At 45.9% G+C, this 21,324-nt stretch overlaps 1 protein-coding gene across 12 annotated transcripts in view; it reads right to left on the bottom strand.

The window, feature by feature from the left end:
* Nucleotides 1–9,482, bottom strand: part of GBF1 (golgi brefeldin A resistant guanine nucleotide exchange factor 1) — a 121,833-nt gene extending 112,351 nt beyond the window's left edge. For 7 of the 12 annotated variants that reach the window (XM_020897849.2, XM_020897854.2, XM_020897856.2 and 4 more), the window contains exon 1: nt 9,223–9,482. The gene's annotated coding sequence lies outside the window, so the exon portion shown is untranslated. The remainder of the gene's footprint in view (nt 1–9,222) is intronic. The other 5 variants (XM_070470072.1, XM_020897858.2, XM_020897861.2 and 2 more) reach the window with 1 other exon arrangement.
* Nucleotides 9,483–21,324: the final 11,842 nt, after the last annotated feature.

Here is a 21,324-nt window from a genome sequence, read left to right as displayed (position 1 = left end):
GAGACCTAGGTTAGATCCCTGGGATGTGAAGATCCTCCTGGAGAAGGGAATGGCAACCCACTCCAGTAATCTTGCCTGGAGAATTCCATGGACATAGGAGTCTGACGGGCCACAATTAATGGGGTTGGTTGCAAACAGCCAGACATGACTGAGTGACTAGCACTTTCTTTCACTTTCAAGATATAAAGAGTGATATAACAAGCCAGTATCCAGATTAAGAACAGTACAACTGATGTCTCTGTGTGTCCTTCCTAATTACATCCTTGTTTCTTTCATCCATAGTTCCCACTATTCTAAATCTGATGTTTATTAAAATTTTATGTTGCTTTGTACTTTACTTTATTGATATGTATCTTTAGACAGTATCATTCTGCCTATTTTTATATTTCGTATAATATCAGATTGTATGTATTCTTCTGTAATTTGTCTTTTTCCCTTGAAATACTCTATTTGTGAGTCATCTAATGTTGTTAAGTATACTTACAGGTATATAGAGAGATATGTAAACAATGAATAAAAGGTTTGAGTAGATGCACTGAAACTCAATAACCACAGTTATCTCTAGAGAAGGTATTATGAAATTAGGTTGTGATCAGAGGATACTTATAGCCTTATCTATGTTCTAATTTTTTACAAGAACATATTACTATATTATCAATATAATTTAAAATTAATAATTATGAAAGAAATGAGATATAATTTCTGCCCTTGAGGCATTTATAGAGTTCAGCAGGATCTAAAAGAAAACTGAGCCAGAGACACGGGGTGGGGGGAAGCACGCTGCAAGTAGCTCTGTTTGCATATTTTGCATAAAGAAAGTGAGAAGCATGAAAACTACCATGACAAAGGAAAAGAGTACATATTTGGTTCAGGCCCATAACACCTCTCTCAATCCACAGGGGATTCCAACAAAAGATAGTATCTATTGTTTAAAGTTTTTTTTTTTTTTTTTTGCCTCACCATGTAGCATGTGGGATCTTCCCCAATCAGGGATTGAAATGATGCCCCCTGCATTGGGAGCACAGAATTTTAACCACTGGACCATCAGGGAAGTCCCAGCATTTATTTTAATAACAATTTAAAGAAACAACTAGGTTAGTCTCAGAAGACTAAATGCTCTAGGCACAAAATAATATTCTCTTCAATGGATGGAGAAGATTCAATGATGAGAACACATAATGATGAAGAGGAAGAGAATCAAGAAGTAGAAGAAAAATAAATTTAAAAATAATTTAAAGTATCAGAAAAGATAAAATCTCTAGTATCTTTTCTTCCTTAAATTATTTAGGCAAGATGAATATGTTCTAGATCTCTGGAAAGATTTTTAAGACACTCTTAGCATAGTGGTGAGTATCCCCACCTGTCATTTGGGAGACCAGGGTTCGATTCCCCAGAGGGGAGGAGTGTTAAACACTGGGTTTCCCAGGCGGCACTAGAAGTAAAGAACCCCTCTGCCAAAGCAGGAGACGTAAGAGACACAGGTTCAATTCCTGGATCGGGAAGATCCCCTGGAAGAGGGCATGGCAACCCACTCTGGTAATCTTGCCTGGAGAATCTCATTAACAGAGGAGCCTGGAGGGCTACAGTTCAACGGATCTCAGAGAATCAAACATGACTGTGGCGACTTGACACAGCACACAACAGAGGTTGCCACTGGAGAACGGAACTCCCAGTTCCTTCCTTTCACAGTGGAAAGAGGAAGACTTACTTTTCTTTGTATATTCTTTTATACTTTTTGAATTTTGTGTCACATACATATATTATCTATTTTTAAATTTTAATTAATGGATTTTTAAAAATGAGAAGGCTCTTTAGAAAAATACTTGTATTACTTCATGTGTAAATGATTAAGAACAGCAATCAAAGTTAATTAACTAATAAACATTCACCTCAGTCAACCAGATATTACTTAGCACATGCAAGCAAAATGCCAGACAGAGTCATACCGAATTATCCCTATTTACCCACAATGAATTTATAATCTAATAGATTAAACACATACATCTATACACAACCCATACATATCCCAATACATGAATGGTACGCAGTGTCACAGCATTGAAGTAGAAAAAATATTCCTGTCAGAGAACACTGGAAAAGCAAACGAAAAACAGGATTCAAACAGCCAAAAATACAAGAGAATGGCAAGAGTAAAAGCTTACTGGTGGGAAAATTCAGTATGTATTTAGAGGATCAGGATTATTCCAGACTTGTTGGAACATTATTCCTAGGAGAATAATAGCAGGTAAAGCTACGAAAGCAAGTGGGGGGCCTGGAGGGCTTTCAATATATGTAGCATATATGCTAACTACAATCGTTGTAAAAAATATTTGGGGGGGCCTGGAGAGGACCACTATAAAATAAGAATATTTAATTTCTCTTTTTTTTGGTTGTGCTCCAAGGCATGTGGGATCTTAGCTCCCCAATCCAAGATTGAACACAGGTCCCCTGCCCGTGATTCCCCTGTAGAGGAAGCTCAGGGTCTTAACCACTGGACTGCCAGGGAAGTACTTTTAATTTCTCTTTTGAAGAACTAAGAGGACTTCCCTGATGGTTCAGTGGTAAGAATCAGTTGCCAATGTAGGAGACATGGATTGGATCCCTGATCCAGGAAGATCCAACGTGCCACAGAACAACTAAGCCCCTGGGCCACAACTACTGAGCCTGTGCTCTAGAGCCCAGGAACCGCACCTACTGAAGCCCAGCCACCCCAGAACCCATGCTCGGCAACAAGAGAAGCCACAGCAAAGAGAAGCCCACGTACCATAACTAGAGAAAAGCCCATGAAGCTACGAAGACCCAGTATGACCAAAAGTAAATAAAAAATTTTTTTTACATAAAGAACTAAGAGCAAGAGAGAAAACACCCATACTGAGAACAATACAGCAACAAGAAACAACAACTATACTACAAATTGCAAACAAAAGTGTCAAGACTTAACTGAGATCTTCATAGGATCTACATGCTATTTGGAAGGCTTTCTAGAATAAATAAAATTTTAATTGGGATACCACCTGAAGTAATCAATCTACACTAGATCAAAATTCATTAGGCATCAAAAGCTAAGAAATTTCTAAGATAGCAAAGGTCTAACAAAAAAATCATTTCCATTAAGTTTCTTAGTAAAGAAAAAAAAAGAAACATCTAGGGAATAAAGAGGAATTACTTTCAAGGACTATGTAGAGTTGCCTAATCTCCCTCCAAGCCTTGAAGAACATCTCCTCACCCAACAATCTCCCAAGAAAAATTTGTCCTCTGGGTTCAAAAGGGAAGCTCTGATGAACCACTTGCTGCCTGGTAGCCAATGGCCTAGAACCCCCTTGTCACAAGGTCACAAAGGCCAGCAGACACCTCATGAGTATGGTAGAAAAGAACTTAAGGTTGACCTTTTATCAGAAATAATATAAGACCAAACAACTAAATACACAACAACTAACATCCTCCAGACAAATAAGCCACTGTCTTATCTGACCAGAGACTCTGAGCAACATATATTATTTGAAACCACTATCTGTTTAAACCTGGGTCTAATAGGATTTCTCTAGTATTTTGCAGCATCCCAGTTACTCACCCCAAGAGGATCCAAAGAGAAGGAGTCACTATATAAACTAGCAAATCCCTCTAGACTACACCCCAGGGAAGCACAAAAAATTTACAACAGGGGCTAAGGGGAGGAAGATGTGACTAACAGGGAAGGGCATACACATTGCCCTAACTTTGATAATGCTCTGTTTTTTAAGCTTGGCTGGGGACACTGATGCCCCACGTATGCTGTATATACTCTTTGTATAAGAGACCATCAAGGGACTTCCCTGGTGGTCCAGTGGTTAAGACTCTGCCCTCCCAATGCTGGGGGAGTTGGTTTGATCCCCGATTGGAGAACTAGGATCCATGCCTTGCAGTGTGGCCAAAAATATTTTTTAAATAGAACATCAAAAGTTCTTTCTTGTTCAAGTCATGATCTTTGCTGTCTGCCTTTGTGCATGCTGTTCCTTTTCTGTTTTGAACATTTTTTCCCACTCTTATCCACCTGGTAAATCCTTACTCACTACATCCAAAAGTTAATGACAGAGTTAGAATACCACAGTGGTATTCTTGACTATTATTAACTATATATATTTTTTTACTTTTATTTGCATTTATTTTCTGCAGCATTTATTCCCGGGCCATAATTTTTTGTTTCTTCAGTTTCTTCTGGGCTATCTTTTTCTTCTGTGCAACCTCCTCCTCTGGTTTAGGTACAATTTGTTTTTTTTCAGTAAGGATCATCTCATTGTGGCAAGGAGAGCTCATGTAGGGGTTGATCCGACCGTGAGCTCTCTAAGTCCTGCACCGCATCCTGGGGGCTTTGTTCACTTGGATGTGCTCAATGACCAGAGAATCTACATCTAAGCCCTTAAGTTCAGCATTACTCTCTGCATTTTTGAGCTTGTGTAGTAAAAATTCAGCACTCTTTTTGGGCCACCGACCCTGAGTCCAGCCCCACGGTTTGGCCTGTGCACACCTACCAACTCCACCATTGTAACGACGGAATGGCACACACTGCTTCTTTAAAGTGACATCTTTCAGATACTTGGTGGCTTTTCGGATATGCATACCCTTTATGGCCTGGGCAGTTTCGCGACTGTTCTTAAAGTGAACACGAAGATTTGAACCTCTTGATTTGTATGATTTTGTGGGGTTTTCTGGGTTGAGTGAATAGCTCACCATTTTTATGGGTCAGCTCAGGCTGCTTACCGGAAAAGGAAGTAACTATATGATCTTAAACAAGTTTCTTAGGCTCTCTGAGCCTCAGTGTACAGTTCTCATTGCAAAACTGAGCCTCATCCACTTGTTCTTAAGGCCAAGCATGCTATTAGGAATATTAAAACCCCCCAAAGACTGGCTGTTATTATGATAATACCTAAGGTGTAAGTCTTCCCTAGCTAACCAACTTTCCAAGAGTGTTTTTTTTTTTCTGTCACCCCACAGCACTGCACCTACCTCTATTTAAGCATATCTTATGCTAATTTATAATTATTTATTTAGTCTGTCTCTCCCATGAGTCTATGAGCATTTCAGGAAGAGACCATAATTTATCATCTTTTACATAGCAAGAAAAATGATAAATACATAGTAAGAAAAGTGATAAATACTGAATGAATAAATGAAAGAATATCAAGACTGACTCTTCAATATTGATGCACATCCACCTCTTGTGAGAACAACTGCTTCACAGAAGACAAGGACTCTAAGCTAGGCAGGCAAAACTTTCTGTAACCCATGTTTGTTCCTCTACTATTAAAAGAAGTTACAAACCTTCCATATTAGCCATTCTATGGACAAAAAGAACCCACATTTATCCACCAGTCAAAGCACAATGCTTCTGTTTTACATCTATCTTCTTGAAGTCTCCTCCTATGCTATGTGCATGTTCACATTTCTTCTATGAAATATTGTAAATAACTACAATTCTTTATGCAATTGTCAATTCTTCATATTCATGTATATGTGTCTTATTTTCTTTGGTACCAAATAGATTAGTTGGGGCTTCCTTGGTAGCTCAGACAGTAAAGAATCTGCCTGCAATATAGGAGACCAGGGTTCGATCCCTTGGTTCAGAAGATCCCCTGGAGAAGGGCATGGCAACCCACTCCAGCATTCTTGCCTGGAGAATTCCATGGACAGAGGAGCCTGGCGGGTTATAGTCTATGGGATCCCAAAGAGTCGGACACAACTAAGCAACTGAACACACACACACACACACACAGATTATTAGTAGACCATTATTTTTCTTCCTCATTGCTTAAAAGTTGTTCTTATCCAACTAGAAATTAGATTATTCAAAGGCAAAAACTCAGGGTTTTTTCTTTTTCATGGTGCTCTGATGTCTAACACAGAGTTATGTAAACCAAGAAAAATCTGATGGGCACACTGAGAGGGTAGAAGGTACCAGGGAGCTGAACAACCATCAACTGGTCCTTCCAAGGTTTATCTTCACTCATCTCTCTAACATCCCAGAGGACCACCAAAGATGCAGAGCTTTTAAGGTTTCTATAGCTAGCCAAAGAACATGCCATAATTCTGTGCTTTGTTGAAAGTGAACAAAAATTACTGAACTAATAAACAACTTACTGGGCTCAAGAAATTTACTTAAAGTGTGGAGGTAAGAGAAAATCAAACCAAGAAATAAGCTGATTCCCTGACAGGATACAACTAGAAAATCCTCCCAACCCAATAAGCAGGTGTACCTCAGCTCTGCCATTCCAACTCCTCCCTCTATGGAGAGGCTGAGGTTATCCCAATAACTATATGCAGTATGTTACTGAGATAAGCCCAAAGCTGTCCAAAGATGTCCTTTCTGTCACCTTGGAGATGAAAAATGAAACAAGGCTTTTTTCTCTCACTCATCTTTTAACCACTCAGAGCATCCAACATGACAACTAAGCATAAAAGTTGGCAAAGAGTAGGACAAATATTAAAAAGTGACTCTGTATGATTATACATAGAGAACTGCAGTGATTAAGTTTCATAAGGTCTGCTCATCTTGAATATCAGGAGTCATCCTCCACTGTCATGGCACAGAATCCAGTCCGCAGACTTATTTTCCACCTGTAAAAGGCTTTTAAATAATTTAACTAGTTGCCAACAGTTTAAAACACAATGATCTGAATTCCCAGTTTCTCCTGAAAAATAAGAAGAATGGTCATACTGTGCCCACATTTCAGTACACTACAGTCACTACTATATCCTAATACATTCCCTCCTGGCTCACTTCACTCACTTACAATACCTGCCTGATACTCAGGCATTTGAGCTTGCAATCCCTAATTTATTTAAATGATGGCAATAAATCATTATTTCGTGATCACATCCACTACAAGTGGGCTCCAAATCACCACAAAGTTCCAGTACATTTTCATTTAAATAAACAACTGCCATAGAACATAATGAAATACAGAAAAAGAGGAAGAATAAAAGCTAAAGACTGCCAATTACATTTACACAGGTCTTCTAGCCAGAGGTAAAATTAACCTCCCTTACTCCCTTCAACTCAATTCCACAATTACCCCACAACAGAATCATTCTAATTAGTCACCTTGAATCACAAGGACAGACTGATCAATCAATAGAAGCGCTGTACAAAGACAAGGCTGATCCTTCCAGTGAGTACTGTATAAAGACAATGGGTCTCCTCAAAAACAGGAGCTGTGTCTTTTTCCTCTCTAACTGCTAGCCAGTTTAAGTACCTGATCAGTGAAGTTATTATCTAAAAGTGGCAGTCATCCTGCCTTCTGGAACACGAAGAAGGAAGTAGTAGTGTAACTACTGAGAACTTGAGTTCAACTGAGATTGGTGCCCATATCTCATGAGGAGATATGTCTACAACCTGAGTTCTCACTGTGCCAATGAGCATCACTGTCAAGATTAGAACGTACTGTCTACAGGCACTTATAAAAAGAAGCTCAAATACAAATCTTGAAGAAAGAACAAATTTTCTGATTTGGGATGGGGGCTGGAAGTAAAGAACTATTCCTATCCAGAAAATGACTTTTCAAATAAGAAAAGGTAAAATCTTTGATGCCTGACTTACCTCCAAGCCCAACTGAAAAGATGCTGAACTGGTCATACCATCTATCCAAAGACTAGACTGCCTATTATGCAAAGCATTATCAACTCAACAGGGATCAACAGGGCCTATCAATCCAGATAAGAAAGGCAAACCCTGGATACTTCAGGTTAGATAAGTTCAAGTTAAAATGCAAATAGCTTCCTGTAGTTTCCACCCCATTTATTTTAAATCAACAAATATATACACACACAATTTCAGGAGGGCACAGTTTAGTCACTCTAGAACCTAGATTGTTTTCCCTTCTAACACAATGAGGTTTAGATTCTCCTTGTTACTACCTCACCATGAAAAAGGCCTGACTGCCAGGGTTAGAACCAGGCCACAGGGTCACACACTAAATCTAATCCTAGGTACAGATAACACTTACTGAGTGTACATTACATGCTAAAAGGCACTTAGGTTGACATGCACAGTATAGGCCAGGGCATATATATTGCTACTGCTTTTTAGAAGCACATAAACTGAGCACAGCAAAGCAATCTCCAATCAGACCTTTCCCTCTGTATCCTCCACAGGGTCCAGAGGCATGCCTTGTGTACCTGATTTAAAAACATACCAAGTTCTATGTCGTGCATTTAAAGACACTATACCTATTTCTCATTTTAAAAGGCATTCTTTACCACTGAAGGACTCTTAGAGCTTTACAATACAGCAGTTTGTCAAAGTCATCACAGTACCACAAACTACACTCTTTGGGGTTATGTTCCATCATTCATTCTGCTGTCCTGACCCTACCACTTTAAACTGACTGAATATCTCTCATGACTCTTCCTACCACTAAAAATAATAGGCCAATAGTACCAACTTCACAGGTTTTCAAATCCCTTTCTGCTCTCCTCCAAATATGTTGTAATAGAATGGCTTCCTTGAGATTGAACTTCATCTCCTCAGGCCAAGTGAAGAGAAGACCTGGGGAAGATACAGCAACCAAAAATATACACCTGAAGAAAATATTTGTAAAACATTGTGGAAAAGACGAATGAGGCTCAGAAGATTAAGTCTAGTGTTTACACACAGACCCAGACTGGCAGGTGAGCAACCCCATAAAAGGAAAGCCTTCTCTTAACTCATCTCCTCGGGAGGCTGGCCTCAGTCCTTCCACAAGCTTTCTCACTACCTGGTCTAGTAGTAGTGATGATTAGTTCATCATCATTAATGAAGCAGCTCAGCTGTGTTAAAAAGGCAGTCACACAGAAGTGGGCGCTGCACAAAATCCAGAGAGACTCTCATCCAAGGTCTAAAAATCAACCCTGAAAAGTAGATACGATACTCTTCAGGTTTGCTTTCAGCTTCTGAAAACTGGGCTCTTTAGGACGCAGAAAGCTCTAAAAGAGAGGCTAAGCCTGGGAACACAGGGAGAAGGATTCGGGTACTTGCAAGAGATCAAAAGGCAGAGTTGAAGTCGCCCCTCCGGCGGCAGGGGCCTGACCTTTGCCCCCTGCACCTCTCCCAGTGCCCTCCCACAGCAATCTCTCCTCATCTCTTTCTTGCCCCTGAGTCCCTAACCCAACCAGGCTCATTCGTTTTGAGGGCCTTCCTCTCCTTATTCCCTCTCGTCATGTCAGGGCGGCCTTCACGACACTGGAACTCTAATAAGAGACTTCGCTGACCTGTCAGCGGATCCAAAATGGCGGGGCCTAGTCCCAGGACCGGCGGCCGCTGCTCATGTCCAGCCCGGGCCTCGAAGGCGTCTCCGAGCGGCTCTCCCGGCTCTGGCGGCAGATAGGAGCAGGAAAGGTGCCCTCTCTAGGAGTTGAGGCCGAAATCAAAGCCCACACAGTAAGCCAGGAAGAGTCGGCCAGAACGGGCGGTGGAGCCGGCTACCTTCCCTGTCAGCTCACTGACGTGGTAACTAGCCTCAGTCTAGCCCGCTGCCTGGTAACTGCACGAGCCCTGCCGCTCATAGCCAATCATAACTTCGCATCGTGAAAAATGGCATTTCAGTTACCCAATCGAAGGAAAGAAACTGGCGTCGGGAGGCGGGTAGTGCCTAAAGAGAAGAGATTACAAGGGAAAGAAAAAGACAGGCAGGGGACAACCAACGGCTACGAAGACTCTCTGAATGACAGTTCCTAGAACCAATAAAAAGGCAGAAACTGTGCTGGCAGTTGGAGAGGTGGAGTTAAGTAGAGTTAGGTTGCAGTGCACAGCTTGGCAGTGGCTGCTGGGCATTATGGGAAAGAAAGCTAAGATTTGTTGGAAAGGGGGCGGAGTCCGTTTTGAGAGCCTTGAGTTGCTGAAACTATTCTCCCTACGCCGAAACTGGCCGCTTCTCCCTATTAAAGTCACCTGGGCCAAAATAAAATAAAATAAAGTCACCCGGGCCAATACCGTAAACTTGAGGAATCGTTTCCTTTCAAGGCAGCTCATGGGAGCAATCTATTCCAACCTCCCGTCCCCCACCGTTCCTTCTGTTTGCTTGACTTCTCATAAATGAATTTGTCCCATCTCAACTTTGTTTCTGTGTCTTGTGCATCATGCCTATCATCCTGAAATAGACAATGGGAAGTGACAGAAGGCTTGGATATCTAATTCAAGTCCTTTCATTTTATGGATCAGGAAACTTGAGTCCCAGAACAGAAAGATGGCCCCCATGTTTGTATACCTAGTTAATGACAGAGCAGAGACAAACCTAAGTGTCCTCACCTCTAATCCAGTTCTTTTTTTCACTGCCCCTCAATACCTCTTATACTTTAGTTTATCAGACTGTGACCCAGCTCTGACCTTCATCCTAAGCCTTGATTTCTTTCGCTCAGTCTCTAGGTCGTATCGACTCTTTGTGACCCCATGGACTGCAGCCCGCCAGGCTACCCTGTCCATGGGATTTCACAGGCAAGAATACTGGGTTCCCATTTCCTTCCCCAGGGGATCTTCCCAACCCAGGGATCAAGCTTGCCTCTCCTGCATCGCCTGCATTGGCAGGCGGATTCTTTCCATTGCATCACCTAGGAAGCCCTTGGATACTCTTTACCTATCTGGAAAAAAAGCTAATCACACGGGTTAGTCCATATCACCAGTGACAGGAAACTGAAGGCTTTCCTGAAGACTTAGAAATGATAAAACATCTGAGAGCAAGATGCCCACTGTAGTCTTCACTCTCCTGCCCCTAGTTGTCTCTCCCCTGGCAAGAGATGATAGAAGTTGCTAGGATATTTAGAGTGACCTAGTGTTCTTGCCTGGAGAATCCCAGGGACGGCGGAGCCTGGTGGGCTGCCGTCTATGGGGTTGCACAGAGTCGGACACGACTGAAGCGACTCAGCAGCAGCAGTTAGTGTGTGTAGAAAGGGGACAGAAGGATGAGTTTTCTCCTTGCAGATTAAATGTTGGAGTTCCTAGGCTGTCTGCTGGAATAAAGCCTAGGTGTCCCTACAGACCTGAAGAGACTGCTAGAAAACAATGAAAAAAGATCCAGCTCTCTCCCCCATTTCCTCTCATTTATGGATGACTCAGGTCTAAGGAAGCTACATTCCTAACCCCATAGGAACATGGTCTCAAAACCAGACATCCAAAGCCTTTTGCTAGAATCCTCTAATATGAAGAAACCCATCAGACCAGAAGAACTCCTCAGTAGGTCCGTATACCTACATACGGGGCTCCTGATCTCTGGGTCAGGAGCTGAAGATCTTGCCTCTTTCACCCAAACAGAGTCAGAGGCTGAGGATACAACCACTGTAGCATCTCTTTCAGCTTACCTCTGAGCCATTTTCCACCTTAATTTGAAAAATTGGATTTGGTCTTCTGACCCTATCTCATATTGAGAGGTCCTAGATAACCAACTGAAAAATCCTCTAAGTAGGCCAAAACTCCCTACTATCCTATCTCCACTCCTATATACCTCCAGAAATTAATCAACCTAAAAGCATGAATGGAATTGTGTGTTAGAGATGAGAAGAGAAATGACAATGCCCCAGCCCCTTCTAACCTCCATCATTTTACCAAGCAAAACATCTCCCTCTTAAGTTTTAGTATTGAGTGTCTACATAATGCCTAGGAATAGAAAAATGAGGAAGATATGGTCCTTTCCCCCCTAAATCTTAGCATGATAGGGAACAACACATAAACTGATCTCTTCAGTATGATGGATAGGGTAAAAGATCTACACACAGGAGGGTTGTGGGAGCAAGAGGCTGGACTTCTGGCTAACCTGGGAATTCAGGAAAGGCTTCCCAGAGAGAATGAGGCCTTAGTGGAGCTTAGTGGGGTGAGTAGGAGTTGGCAAAATGAAGAATGGTTAGAAATATCTTACTGTTGGAGATATACAGGAAACCACAAGGAGATTGAAGATTAAGACAGAATCAGGTCCTGAAACTCTTCTATGCCATGCAAGGGAGCTTAGCCTTTATCCTGACAGCAAACAGGAGCCATTGAAGGGTTTTAGGCAAAGGCATGACCGTCAGATTCACCTTAGGAGTATGTTATGTAATAGGGCTTAGGGTCCTCAGGGACACCCTAGCAACTCAGCCTGACTCCACATATTCCTTAGGAAATTTGTCCTATTCCTTGAAACTCCCTAACCTGCAAGCACCAAGGCCACACCTTGCCCACAGAAGTGAACTTGGTATCACCAAGAAGAAGGTAGCCTTGATAAGTCTGGGAGAACATAGACTATGTGAGATAAAAGAGCTGACTGACAGGGAACTTGCCCAGATCTCTGAAGAGTGCCCAGGCCAAACGCTGACATTCAGCTAGAATCTCCTTTAATTTTACAGGGTGGGTGAAGAATAAGGGAATCATAGTTAAGTTACTTGTGCAAGGTCACTTGGCAATGTTGCAACTGACGGCAGGGTTAGAATGCTGTCTTAATTTATCTCACTCCAAACTCTCTCTCCACGGAGCTAATTTCTTGGAGGAGAGGAAAAAAGGGCTTGGGGAGGAGTGGCAGCCGAGAGGAGGAGGAGGAGAGAAAGATGCAAGGGAAAAAAGAAAAAGAGCATCAGAAACAGAAATTAGTCTTTCGAAGTGGCAGGGGACGGAGGAGTGAGACAAACAGAAGAAGCAAAGTGGTGGCGAAGAGAAAAAAAAAAAAAAAAAAAGGCGAGAAGTGGGAGGATTGGAGCTGAGACAAAAGGGCAGAGAGACAGACAGCGACAAGTGGAGAAAATCACCGAAACTTGAGCGGCAACGAAGTCTGAGCGCTGAAACCCCGCGGCCTCTCCCGGGCCGTGCACCCCCCTACCCCCCCCCCCCCACCTGGCTCTATCCCCCAGCACCGTTCCACTTCGCTCAGGGTGGTTGCCTGGCCCCATCTCGCAGCAGACCCGCCCGAGCTCGGTGAGGATACCCAGTTCACGCAGTTCTTCGCGAGCGCGGTTTCAGCCACGTGGGAAGGGGCGTGGCCCAGCTGCTGAGGAGCGCCTCCGATTGGCCAGGGGGCGGGGCTGTTGGCGCCGCGCCGGCCGGACCCCTCCCCTGAAGGCGGGACCAGAACATTCACAGCTGGAAAGGGTGGAGCCCCGACAGTGCATCTGGAAGGGGGCGGGGCCCGATGCGCGAGGCTAGCTGCTGCGGGCTGGGGGCGCCCTGGGCTGCCATAAAGTGAATGGGCGCCGGCGGGGGGTGGCAGTCCGCGGCGAGGCTTACTCTCTCCCAGCGAGTCCGGGAGCGCCGGAGCGGAGCGGCGGCCCCGGGCGCAGGGGGGCGGCCCCCACCCGGCCGGGTGCCCGGCCTCTGGCCCCTGCTTGCCCTCCAGACTGCGGCCGCCGCCGCCGCTGCCGGGAGTCTGCCTGCTGCGGGACTCACTGTGAGTGCTTGACCATGCGGGGACAGGGGCTCGCCGGGCAGAGGGGCCACGGCCGGACTTAGGGACCCCTAAAACGGGACCTAGGGCGGCTGAACTGTAGAATGGTGCCTGGGGAACAGGTCGAGACTGGGAGAACGGACTGTAGACCTGGGGCCAGGACTTAGAAAAGGGGAAACTTAGAGCCAGGACTCGGAGGACCTAGAAGGGGAAGACTCGAGGGATCCGAAGAGAAGTCGGAGACATGAGGTCAGGACAGGAGCTCTGCGAAGCGGCGTAGCGTTGGGAAACCAATTATCAGGAAGCGCCCTGGGATCCCCGGGCACGGGGTCGGACAGCCCGGGAGCTAAAGGGGTTGTGGCCAGCGGGGGGAGCTGGCGGCGGCCGCCAGCAAAGGGGCAGTTGGCAGTGCCAGACGCCCCCGGGCTGGGTCTCAGACTCCAGGGCCTGGGAGCAGGGGTGCGTTAGTCGCACACGCTTTTCTTCGTAGCTGCTTTGCAGTTGGAATAGGAGCCGTGTTGTGAGAACCCGACAGCGACCGTGTCAGATGGCCGCTGTGCGGGCTGCAAGGCCGAGGTTGGGTAGTCCAAGTGACCAGACGGCGGGTCCAGCGGGTCCGCTTGGGGTGTCAGGGCCCTGATGGGTTCCGACCTGGGAAAGCCAGGGAATTGGACGGAATGTCCACCGCGCGCGGTTCTCAGAGCGGACAGAATGTCCGGGAAAGCTAGGTTGGTCTCTCTAGAGCAGGCGCTGTGTCGGGCAGCAGTGTACAGAATGTCCCTGGCCGAGTGGCATATTCACTTACCCCGCAGCGCCTGCCCAGCTGCAGCGTGTACGGTGGGGTTCGCTGTGATGGGTTGCCTAGAATCCCAGCTCACACTTTGCAAACTTGTCTCTCTGCTAGGGGCTGCGGGGCAGGGATCAGGGATGGAGAGTGAAGACTGATACTTGGCCTTGGGTTGGAGTGGCACCTGGAGACATTCCCTCTCCAACCCAGATTAGATATGTTCCGAGCATCACCCCGGACTTCCAGAATCCAGATTTGTGGAGAGGGTGCCAATGGTTGGGACTGCTAGTGGGAACCAAGAGTAGGAAAGGAAGGAATGACTCACAAAGAGCAATGGGGGGGGGGGGGGCAAGGAGGAGCCTAGCACAAGCCCCTGACAGCTTCGGTTCCCTCACAAACTCAGTCACCCCTAATTCCAGTACAGCTGACCAGACACCTACCCCCGACTGTGCCTGGATTTCAGCAGGCTAGAGTCTCCTTTCTTGCAGTGGGCAGGAGCCCAGGCCCAAAGAGAAAACTGCAGCCCTTTAGCAAAGCAAATGCTGGGGTCTTGTTTCCCTTTTTGTTTCCTCAGTCCCACCAATCTCCCCACCACCCTGGTGGCTGAGAGGAGATGGGAGGGAGACACATGGGATCCAGATACTGGAATCCAACATGGGACCCAGATTGCCTTCCATCTCTGGTTGGGAAGGATGTCTCAGCCCTACCCAACTACCCTATTTGCTTTTCCTACAGCTGGGAGAGGGCCCTGATTTCTTTGGATCCATACAATGACCGCCCACTCTGACTCCAACTCTTTAACCAGAACCCAGTTAAGCTGAAGGGAACAAAGTAAAGGGAACTCTCCTGATCTATGTAAGTAAGCAGACAGCTCATTTGGCGACTGAGTTTCATGGGGACAAGTGCAGGGTAATATGTTCAGCAATGAGTAATCTAAACAAGTGGCTTCCAACCTTTCTCACCCTCACCACCCTCCCCATACGTCTTCCCCACACTCCCACCTCCACTCCTTAATTTTAAAGTTCACTTATCACTGGCTAGGACATTGTTTTCCAAACTCTTTTGTCCCTCATCCCTTTTTGATAAATATAGAGTCACATCCCAGTTACCCCCCCCATCACATTTTGATACCCTTTTCAAGGGGCTTGTGCTTCTATTGTCTTTGGAAAACACTGAAATTACGGGTGAAATGAAGGGATCTGAGTCAGAACGGAATAGGGAAGGCATTACAGATGGTCCTCTGAAGACCATAGCCCTAGGTTCTGCTTTTGCCAAAAAGGCAATGGCATTATAATAAAGATGACTGGAAACAAAAGGCAGAACCTTCTCTTGTCCCTGCATAAAGCTGTTTAGCTGATTGCATGCCTGGTCACTGGCTCTTAGGAAGAATGTTATGGACCTAGTGAAGAGTCAGAGAATGGTGGCAGAAGGAGGGGCCAGGGGCTGCTGGAGAGAGCAAACTTGAAATTTTAGGCCTCTGAAAAGTGAGATAGGATGGAAATCCACAAAATAAGGAAAGACCTAGATAAGCAGATTTGTTTGCTTCCCAGATCCTGAAACCAGAGATGAGGGGGCCTCTTAGAACTGGCACGATTCAAGCACAGGATGAATGGGAAAATGTTCCTTGGCACACAGTGGGCAGCAAACTTCCCAAGCTCATTTCCAGGGAGGTGGTAAAGGCAGGAAGTAGAAATGGAATCCCTTAAGGGCTTGGAAGGATCAATGCATGTCAGAGCCACAAATGGTTGCTGGGGTGGAGGGGGCGAGGAGTGGCAAGAGCTCAGTCCCTGGTCTTAGGAGAACTGGTTTAGAACCTCTTCAATCTCTATAACCATGGACAAATTTATTTTCTTAGAGGTGAAATGGAATGGTCATTCCTGGCATTTAAGGTGGTTGTAAGAGTTCAATGAAATCATGTACTTGGAAGCCCCCTTGCAAATGGAGAGGCAACACAGAAATAAGAAACATTATTGGTATTACTATGCCCAAACTGTAGGTCCACTGTAAGTACAGAATCTTTGTTTGGAAGGGTGTGTCTCAAACCTTAGATCAGCCTGCTAGCATCTGTGGTCCAGCCACAGGAAGATTCTCAGTGACAGATGGGACACCCTATCCTAGGCTTCAGATGCCAGCCACTATCCCTGTCCCTCCCTGAGAAGAGTTCTAGGAACTCCCCAAATGCCTACTCTCTCAGACCAAATATCCTGATCTGATCCCTGCCTGCCTCCAGCTCAAGGATGTGAATGTGGGCCCAGAACCCAGGTCTAGGAATGGAGGGCAGGGGAGGCAAGCTGGAGCTAAGTTGGGGGTGAGCATAAGAGAAACACACTACCCAAATCTTTTCTTCTCCAATCAATCTAAGTGATGCTTCCTAGCATGTAGGGGAGGCAACTAACCTGAAGATGGCAACTAGGTCCTGAGCGTTGGGAATATCTAGAGTGTCTAGTCCCTGGTCCACTGACAGGGACCCGTTTTGAGTGATAAGGATACAGAAGAAAAGACAGTAGGGTGAGAAAGCCACTTTTAGAACTCTCTCCACTACTTTTCCTCCCCTGAGGCCTTCTTTACTTTTCATCTGTCAGTTAATAATTTCCCCTTTCCTATTTCTCCCCTGCCCAATCCATTCTGCTCATCATTGCCAATAAAAGATCCCAAAGATATTGCCTTTATGTCACTCCCTCGCCTACATGCCTCCAGTGACTCCCACTGCTTGGAGCACTGCTTCTCAGTAGGCGGGGTGGGGGTGGGGGCAATATAGGAGTGGGAGTGGCATGATGCTGCAGGTTACCCCGGGTCTATCTTCCTGGTGTGGTGATGTCACTTAAAGATGTCTCTTGGAGATTTGGAAAGAAAATATTATTTTTGTATTAATTATACAGAGTGAAGTAAGTCAGAAAGAAAAACACCAATACAGTATATTAGCACATATATATGGAATTTAGAAAGATGGTAACAATGACCCTATATGCAAGACAGCAAAAGAGACACAGATGTAAAGAACAGACTTTTGGGCTCTGTGGGAGAAGGTGAGGGTGGGATGATTTGAGAGAATAGCATTGAAACATGCATATTATCATGTGTGAAATAGATTGCCAGTCCAGGTTCGATGCATGAGACAGGGTGCTCAGGGCTGGTGCACTGGGATGACCCTGAGGGATGGGATGGGGAGGGAAGTGGGAAGGGGGTTCAGGATGGGGGACACATGTACACCTGTGGCTGATTCATGTCAATGTGTGGCAAAAATCACTAAAATATTGTAAAGTAATTAGCCTCCAATTAAAATAAATAGAATAATTAAAAAAAACATGAATGTGGGATAGAATGCAAAATTTGCTTCCAATTTTAACATAAGGCTGAAGATCTCAAAGAAATTTCATACTGGCGGCAGCTGTTTTAGGTTGTGCCCCTAGTTTTCCAGACTATATTCTCTCTTACTAGTCTTAGGGGGTTTTTTCATAGAAAAGCTGAGAATTCTCTAGCCTACATGGTATCAAATCTGAACCCCCACCCTTTGCCCCTCATTGGATGCCTCCTCAGCCTGACCATTTTCTTCTGATGATCTCCCATTGCCCCCACCGAGACCCTGGCCAAGCTAGGCTCCCTGCTACCCTCTGAACCTACTGTTCTTTTATTTAGAAGCTTCTGCCACCTTCTCTGCTTCTCTAATTTCCAGAGCAGCCAGGTGCTACATTCTCTGAGCCCCAAAACTTGATGCCACCTTACTTGGGCTTCTGTGTCTCTGAGCTTCCACCATCTGAGAGTCAGGCCCATGCAGTCCATCATTTTATCCTGTGCTCTGTTTGCCTCCCCAGACCATAGGCTCTTAGAAGTTAGGGTCTTGTACCCTTTTCATTCTTGGGTATCTCCTCTGTCCATGGGATTTCCCAGGCCAGAATACTGGGGTGGGTTGCCATTTCCTTCTGCAAGGAATCTTCCTGACCCAGGGATCAAACCTGCATCTCCTGCTTGGCAGAGCAGATTCTTTACCACTGAGCCACCTGGGAAGCCCGATCCCTGATTTACCCCTTGATAAAGTAAGTGCATCAAATCACTGATGCCTCCACCTGAGTCTTAGGGTTTCCTCTTGGGGCTGTGAACCTTGTCCACAGCTGTCTTCCTTTGCTTTCATTTGCTCACAGCAACTCAGGCGACCAGACAGTGTGGATGCTCAGCATTCCTAATGTACATGAGGCTGTGTCCACTTAAGGGCCTCACTTTTAGTTTCAGGTTCCATCCTGTTTAGGGCTCTAGTTTATACCTATTCACTAACTTACTTCTGGCTGAGCTGAGCTACAGCTTTACAACTCATCCCCTCTTATCTTCCTTTTCATTCAGTCTCTGCAAGAAAAATATTTTCTCCCATTTCAGTTCCAGGGTATACCTTGTGCTTTGGACATTGGACTTACAACTACTTGGGGGCTCTCTGGCTGTGGCCCTGGTCTACCCTTTGTCTTCAGGACAAAAGTGGGTGCACATGGAAGTTACCTTCTTGCCATAAGTTGTGTCCCTTAGAAACCATGGCCTCCCCACTGTAGCCTCTCTGCTCTGGGGCAGTCTCTGTTCTCCACTTTAATTATCTTGGATATTTTGTTCTTACTGTGGTCCATGACAGCTTCCTGTAATTCCATGCTGTATTTCAGAGTCAAAGGTCACCTGCAAGCCCTCTATTCTCCCTAGGGCTGGGATTGCCACCTTGAAACCAGTGGGGCTGGGCCATGTATCCCCTGCAGGGCATGTCAGAAAGGCTGGGGTGGGCCAGGAGGCCCACCCCAAAAGCTGGACTCAGCGCCACTGTTATCTCTTGACTGTCTCTGGTCTTTCCTGGTATATCCTACCAGCATCAACCAAACCTGTGGCTTCTAGACCTACTGCTTATCCCTGTCCATTGAGTGAGGGGAAGTCCCTGGCTGCAGTTCCCAACTCCCCAGCTTCCCAACCTCCAGCAGTTTGGGGGGGCTTAATCCTCAGCCAGCCTGTCTCCAGCTGACAACAGCTTGGCGCCCCCAGCCTCTGCCTGACCAGCCCACCGGACACAATCTGCTAGAGGCCTCTGCCCCCACCCTCTCTCTCTCTCTGTTGCCTGCCTGGCATTAGTGTTCTTGCCTTTTCAGCTTCAGAGGCAGGGCCCTTCTCAGCCACCTTTCCTCTTGCTGCTATTACTAATGCAGTCAAGAGTCTGAAGCCTTCATTCTTTCCTCTCCTACCCATTCCGGGTCCCCAAATTAGCTCCCAGTTTGGGCTACTCCACCCATGTGGCTGTTTCCTTATTGACTGGGCCCTTTATTATGTTTCAAACAGAGTGCTCACAACACATAACGTGCATCCCTCTCTAAAATGCAGCATACTCACCTTTATTCACGGAGCAATTTTTCACTGGGAGACAGAATCTAGGGAAGCAAGCAAAGGCAAAGACAAAAACTATACCTTATTTCTGACTCTATCCTGAGCACCTTACTCAATGCCCTGCTCATAGGAGGTGAATGAATAGAATGATGTGCAAACATCATTTCAACAAGTGAGAAAAAAAACTTGGATAGAGTTTGACCCCTACTCGTTTTTAAATGTTATGTTTCATTTTAACCTCTTCACAATACTGAAGAGAGGTAGAGAAGGAATTATAATCTTACTTTTACAGATGAAAAAAACATGCCCAGAGAGGTAATCTGCCAAGGACACACAGCTAGTAAATTGAGGATCCAGGACATGAACTCAGATCTTTTGAATCTAAACTTAGTTTCTTTGGGGTATACCAGATTACTTTGCCAGGTCGGGGCGGGATGGTGGGGCTTATCACTTTCTGCCCCCACCACTACCCCATCCTATTCTTCCAGCATTCTCATACTTTCCCCCCACTCAGCCAAATAGGCTGTCCCCAGCAGCCACTGAGCTTAGACCACTTCACTGGCTCCTCGGGCTTCCTCCTCCCCCACAGAGTCCTTAGTTCCTGGGACTAAGAGCTGAGGTTCAAAGGGGCCAGGAAGGGGGAGGGGGGGATAATGGCTAGCTCCAAAACAGCCGAGGCAGCTGTCCCTGTCACAGAGAGAGGAGACTGTGTGACGGTGTGTGTCTGTCTGCCTGAATGTGGGGGCACATGTGTGGGAGAGAGTGTGTGTTTGTATGCCTCTAGCTCCAAGTCCAAGTGCTTATTTTGTCTGAGTGGGGGCCTGTATTTGTCTGCATGTGTGTCTGTCTGTCTTTGAGAACACACAGCCTGAACTCTGCTTTCTCAGTCTCGTCTTTTATTCTGGCCCTTATCTTTCCTCACCCTGCCTCCCTCTGCTGAAATAAAGGGTGAAACCAAGACACAGGTATGGAATGCTGGGGGAAGGGGGAGTTTGGAAAATGGGAAGTCTGGAGCCAAAGCAGACTGGAAGGATGAATGGCAATGGTGGAATTCAGCTTTTCCTACAGGCAAACCCAACTGTCCTTCTTTTCCCAGCTCTGCATTGCTCCTGTGGGCCTCTGGAGAAGTCAGGGGTGTGGTTTGCAATTTTGAGGGCATCTTAGGGTATGAACAGATTTCACGGCACCCCTTTTTCCACCTGTCAATTCTAAGCCTCCACAGCTACTTGGGAAGAGCTACTAGTCTAGGCTGCTCCAGGTCCCTCCCAAGGGCCTCTCCCTTCTATCGGAGCATCATCGGCCCAGTCCTATGCCTCTGACTCTGTCCTCAGACCTGGAAGGGGAGGGAAGCTGAGCACTCCCATCCCTGGCCTAACTTCTCTCCTTCCTTCCTGGGGTTCCCTTCAGCCCTGCTTCTCCAACCCTAGGAAAGTGTCCAAGGTCTAGTCCTCTCTGCCTGTGGAAAGAACAGGGACTGTTTCTCAGCCTCTTGCCTTGACCTCTGTCCCACTCAAACTAGCTTGGGGGGGGGGGGCAGCTGTCATGTCTGAGCTGGTTGAAGGGGGCATTACCATGTGCAAATACAGGCCACTGCCCATCTGCGCCTCTCTGAGAAAGGCTCCTAATCAATTCAGAGCAGCCAAGTGACACACATCTCTATCTAGGCTAATCCGCCACATTAATGCCACCTTGCACACCCTGCATTAAGTCCCTCTTAATGGGGAGGCAGACGGGCTCCTCCTACATAGCTCTTCACCCCTGCTCCTTGGTCCTTAGCTTCCATTGGTTCTCCTCTGACCAAGAGGCATCTGGAGTCTTGAACCCCACTAGTGCCCCTTCCCCTTC

This window comes from Odocoileus virginianus, chromosome 7, assembly GCF_023699985.2.
Source record: "Odocoileus virginianus isolate 20LAN1187 ecotype Illinois chromosome 7, Ovbor_1.2, whole genome shotgun sequence".
Lineage (NCBI taxonomy): Eukaryota > Metazoa > Chordata > Mammalia > Artiodactyla > Cervidae > Odocoileus > Odocoileus virginianus.
The sequence above is the reverse complement of the archived record's forward strand: the minus strand, read 5'-3'. Positions and strand labels throughout refer to the sequence as shown.